At 47.1% G+C, this 6,000-nt stretch overlaps 1 long non-coding RNA gene across 1 annotated transcript in view; it reads left to right on the top strand.

Annotated features, from left to right (window-relative positions):
- Positions 1 to 1,000: 1,000 nt before the first annotated feature.
- Positions 1,001 to 6,000, top strand: part of LOC137350443 (uncharacterized) — a 43,323-nt gene continuing 38,323 nt past the window's right edge. The window contains exon 1 of the long non-coding RNA XR_010969421.1: positions 1,001 to 1,083. This is a non-coding gene — a long non-coding RNA (uncharacterized lncRNA). The remainder of the gene's footprint in view (positions 1,084 to 6,000) is intronic.

Here is a 6,000-nt window from a genome sequence, read left to right as displayed (position 1 = left end):
GCAGGTCTGGCAGCATCTGTGAAGAGAGAAGCAGAGTTAATGTTTCAGGTCAGAGACCCTTCTTCACCCTGTTAAGCCCCCTCAGAATCTTGTAAGTTTCAAAAAGATCACCCCTCATTCTTCTAAACACGAATGAATAACCTGTTTAGCCGTTCTTGATAAGTCAACCCCTTCATCCCAAGAATCAGCTGAGTGAATCTCTTTTGAACTCCTCCAATGCCAGTACATCCTTTCTTAAGTCTAAATCTCAAGTGCGATATCAGATTGAGAGAATCTGAAAGATAGTATAACCTGAGATACAAACTGAGAATTCAGTTTAAAACTCCCCCGGATTGTGAAACTAAAAGATACAATAGCAATTTAATTTGTATAGACTGTGCGTTGGATCACATTCCAGCCCTCATCCAGTATCAGACTGGAAGATACTGTAGCAATTCCATTAGTGCAGACTCAGCTCTACATTACAGAGCAGGGAACATATTTAAACAACCGGGAACACTTTTACACAAGACGGATCATATTTACACAACTGAGAAGATCTTTACCCAACAGGGAACCATTTTACACAATAACAGAGAACATCTTTACACAACAGCGAATATAGTTACACAACAGAGAACATATTACACAGCAGGAAATATCTTTAAAAGAACACAGGGAACATCTTTACACAACAGAGAACACAATTACATAAATCATCAGTCTTTCGCTGTCTCTTGCTGGTTTGCTCAGTACCTTTCTCTGTCTGTTCCTTTCTGGGTCCTGATAATATCTTCCTGGTTTTCTGTGTCTTTCTCTGTCTGTTCCTTTCTGAGTCCTGATAATCTCTTCCTGGTTTTCTGTGTGTCTTTCTCTGTCTGTTCCTTTTCTGGGTCCTGATAATCTCTTCCTGGTTTTCTGTGTGTCTTTCTCTGTCTGTTCCTTTCTGGGTCCTGATAATCTCTTCCTGGTTTTCTGTGTGTCTTTCTCTGTCTGTTCCTTTCTGGGTCCTGATAATATCTTCCTGGTTTTCTGTGTGTCTTTCTCTGCCTGCCTCATTGTCGGTGCTGTTACTCTGTGTCCTTGTGTCATTGTGCAGTGAGGGTGAGTCCGTCAGCACGTGTGTTGCTGAGTCCGGGATTCTTGAGAAATCCGACCGCAATCCTATTTTTATAAAAACATTGGGGAAATGAACATATTTCACTATCGGGCAGCTAAAATTTAAACCAGCAGTTAGCAGAGTGGCGCAGCGGAAGCGTGCTGGGCCCATAACCCAGAGGTCGATAGATCGAAACCGTTCTCTGCTATTTATGTTTGGTAGGAACACAAACCGTTCACTTTCAAAATATCAAGTGTTTCCCCATCATAACAAGATGTGCTCGATTGCAATCAGCTTTTTCCTTCTAGTGAACACATCAATCAGCAACAAATCACTTTTGCTCACACGAACACAAGCTGCAAACACGGACCAGCCGAGTCTCTCCCACTTTGTCAACCCCTTCCTGCAGAGTCTCCTCTCCACCACCAGATGGTGATGTTGGCCACAAGAAAACCAGGACAAATGGTCGCAGTGAGGAGACGGTCAGGAACAGAAAATACAACAAGAACAGGGAAAACCTTTACACAACAACAGGGTACATCTTTACACAACAGAAAACATATTTACACAACAGGAAATACCGTTACACAACAGGGAGAACACAATCATACAAATGCCTTGTTTCTCCATCTCAGTTTCGTTGTCTGTCTCTCTCTCTCCGTTCCTCACTTTTGCTTCCTCACAGTCTATTAGTTTCCTGTGTGTTTTTCTCTCTGTCCCGTTGTCGATGGTGTCACTCAGCGTCCTTGTAACATTGCGTAGCCAGGCTGAGCCTCCCAACACCTGTGTTATAGAACATAGAACAGTACAGCACAGTACAGGCCCTTCGGCCCACGATGTTGTGCCGAACCTTTAATCTACTCGAAGATCAAAACTACCTACATACCCTTCATTCTACTATCATCCATGTACCTATCCAAGAGATGCTTAAATGTCCCTAATGTAACTGCTTCTACTACCACCACTGGAAGTGCATTCCACGCACCCACCACTCTCTGTGTAAAGAACCTACCTCTGACATCTCCCCGAAACCTTCCTCCATCACCTTAAAATTATGCCCCCTGGTGATAGCTCTTTCCACCCTGGGAAAAAGTCTCTGGCTATCCACTCTATCTATTCCTCTCATCATCTTGTACCCCTCTATCAAGTCACCTCTCATCCTTCTTCGTTCCAATGAGAAAAGCCCCAGCTCCCTCAATCTTTCTTCGTAAGACATGCCCTCCAGTCCAGGCAGCATCCTGGTAAATCTCCTCTGCACCCTCTCTAAAGCTACCTCATCCTTCCTATAATGAGACGACCAGAACTGAACACAATATTGCAAGTGTGGTCTAACCAGGGCTTTATAGAGCTGCAGCATAACCTCGCGGCTCTTAAACTCAATCCCCCTGTTAATGAAAGCCAACACACCATACGCCTTCTTAACAACCCTATCAACTTGGGTGGCAACTTTGAGCGATCTATGGACATGGGCCCCAAGATCCCTCTGTTCCTCCACATGACCAAGAATCCTGTCTTTTCGCCTGTATTCTGCATTCAAATTCGACCTTCCAAAATGAATCACTTCACACTTTTCCAGGTTGAACTCCATCTGCCACTTCTCAGCCCAGCTCTGCATCCTGTCAATGTCCTGTTGCAACCTACAACAGCCTTCCACTCTATCCACAACTCCAGCAACCTTCGTGTCATCGGCAAACTTGCTAACCCAGACTTCCACTTCCTCATCCAAGTCATTTATAAAAATCACAAAGAGCAGAGGTCCCAGAACAGATCCCTGCGGAACACCACTGGTCACCGAGCTCCAGGCTGAATACTTTCCATCTACTACCACCCTCTGTCTTCTATGGGCCAGCCAATTCTGTATCCAGACAGCCAACTTTCCCTGTATCCCATGCCTCCTTACTTTCTGAATGAGCCTACCATGGGGAACCTTATCAAACTCCTTGCTGAAATCCATATACACCACATCCACTGCTCTTCCTTCATCAATGTGTTTTGTCACATCTTCAAAGAATTCAATAAGGCTTGTGAGGCATGACCTGCCCCTCACAAAGCCATGCTGACTGTCTCTAATCAAACTCTGCTTTTCCAACTAATCATAAATCCTGTCTCTCAGAATCCTCTCCAATAATTTGCCCACTACCTACGTAAGACTGACTGGTCTGTAATTCCCAGGGTTATCCCTATTCCCTTTCTTGAACAAGGGAATAACATTTGCCACCCTCCAATCATCTGGTACTACTCCAGTGGACAGTGAGGACGCAAAGATCATCGCCAAAGGCGCGGCAATCTCTTCCCTCGCTTCCCGTAATATCCTTGGATATATCCCGTCTGGCCCCAGGGACTTATTTGTCCTCATGTCTTTCAAAATTTCCAGCACATCCTCCCTCTTAACATCAACCTGTTTGAGCATATCAGCCTGTTTCACGCTGTCCTCACAAACGACCAGGTCCCTCTCACTAGTGAATACTGAAGCAAAGTATTCATTTAGGACCCCCCCTACCTCCTCCGACTCCAGGCACAAGTTCCCTCCACTATCCCTGATCGGCCCTACCCTCACTCTGGCCATCCTCTTGTTCCTCACATAAGTGTAGAACGCATTGGGATTTTCCTTAATCCTACCCGCCAAGACTTTTTCATGTCCCCTTCTCGCTCTCCTAAGTCCATTCTTCAGTTCCTTCCTGGCTACCTTGTAACCCTCTAGAGCCCTGTCTGATCCTTGCTTCCTCAACCTTAAGTAAGCTTCCTTCTTCCTCTTGACTAGCTGTTCCACATTTCTTGTCATCCAAGGTTCCTTCACTCTACCATCCCTTCCTTGCCTCATCGGGACAAACCTATCCAGCAGTCGCAGCAAGTGCTCCCTAAACAACCTCCACATTTCTGTCGTGCATTTCCCTGAGAACATCTGTTCCTAATTTATGCACCCCAGTTCCTGCCTAATAGCATTGTAACTCCCCCTCCCCCAATTAAATATTTTCCCATCCCGTCCGCTCCTGTCCCTCTCCATGACGATAGTAAAGGTCAGGGAGTTGTGATCACTATCACCGAAATGCTCTCCCACCGAGAGATCTGCCACCTGGCCTGGTTCGTTGCCAAGCATCAAATCCAACATAGCCTCCCCTCTAGTCGGCCTATCTACATATTGAGTCAGGAAACCTTCCTGGACACACCTGACAAAAACTGCTCCATCCAAACTATTTGCACTAAGGAGGTTCCAATCAATATTAGGGAAGTTGAAGTCACCCATGACAACAACCCTGTTACTTCTGCACCTTTCCAAAATCTGCCTCCCAATCTGTTCCTCCGTGTCTCTGTTGCTATTGGGGGGTCTATAGAAAACTCCCAATAAAGTGACTGCTCCTTTCCTGTTTCTGACTTCCACCCATAATGACTCAGTAGACAAACCCTCCTCGATGACCTCCCTTTCTGCAGCTGTGATACTATCCCTGATTAACAATGCCACTCCCCCACCTCTTTTACCTCCCTCCCTATTCCTTTTGAAACATCTAAACCCCGGAACATCCAACATCCATTCCTGCCCCTGTGATCTCCAAGTGTCCGTAATGGCCACAACATCGTAGCTCGAAGTACTGATCCATGCTCTAAGTTCATCACCCTTATTCCTGACACTTCTTGCATTAAAATAGACACACTTCAACCCATCATACTGGCTGCAACTTTGCCCTGTCAACTGTCTAACCTTCCTCACAGACTCTCTGCACTCGGTATCTGCCTGATCAACAGCTACCCCATCCACTGATCCATAGCTCCGGTTCCCATCCCCCTCCCAAACTAGTTTAAACCCTCCCGAAGAGCTCTAGCAAACCTCCCGCCCAGGATATTGGTGCCCCTCCAGTTCAGATGCAACCCGTCCTTCTTGTACAGGTCCCACCTTCCCCAGAAGGTATCCCAATGATCCACATAACTGAAGCCCTCCCTCCTACACCAGCTCTGTAGCCACGTGTTCAGCTGCACTCGCTCTCTGTTTCTAGCCTCACTAGCACGTGGCACCGGTATCAATCCTGAGATTACTACTCTGCTCGTCCTGCCGTTTAGCTTCCAACCTAACTCCTATATTCGCTTTTCAGGTCCTCATCCCTTTTCCCAGCTATGTAATTGGTACCGATATGTACCACGACTTCTGGCTGCTCCCCCTCCCCCTTAAGAATCCTGTAGACTCGATCTGAGACATCCCTGACCCTGGCACCCAGGAGGCAACATACCATCTGGGAGTCTCATTCGCGACCACAGAATCTCCTGTCTGTTCCTCTAACCATTGAATCTCCTATCACTATCGCTCTCCTATTCTCCACCCTTCCCTTCTGAGCCGCAGAGCCAGGCTCAGTGCCAGAGACCTGGCCGCTGTGGCTTTCCCCTGGTAGGTCCCCCCCCCACAACCGTATCCAAAACGGTATACTTATTATTGAGGGGAACGGCCACAGGGGATCCCTGCACTGTGTGCCTATTCCCTTTCCCTCCCCTGACGGTCACCCAGCTACCTTTATCCTGTGACTGAGGTGTCAGTACTTCCCTATAACTGCTCCCTATCATCCCCTCTGCCTCCCGCATGATCCGAAGTTCATCCAGCTCCAGCTCCGGTTCCCTAACGCGCTCTGTGAGGAGCTGGAGTTGGGTGCACTTCTCACAGGTGAAGTCAGCAGGGACACAAGTGGTGACCCTTACCTCCCACATCCTGCAAGAGGAGCATGCAACTGCCCTAGCTTCCATCCCCTCTGCTCTAAATTGACAACAGAGAATAAAAAAATATAAAGTAAAACCTTACCTTACCAAACCCTCCACACAAGAGTCCTTTTTTTTGGTTGGAGGAGGAGGATGGGTGGGAGACACGACACGTGTAGTGTTTCGGGTTTAGCCACTGCCCGAATATATAAGTTCACTTACCCAGCAGTCCCCGTGTCCGCGTC

Source organism: Heterodontus francisci, chromosome 35 (genome assembly GCF_036365525.1).
Source record: "Heterodontus francisci isolate sHetFra1 chromosome 35, sHetFra1.hap1, whole genome shotgun sequence".
Taxonomy (NCBI): Eukaryota; Metazoa; Chordata; class Chondrichthyes; order Heterodontiformes; family Heterodontidae; genus Heterodontus; species Heterodontus francisci.
This window is presented reverse-complemented; position numbering and strand designations above follow the sequence as displayed.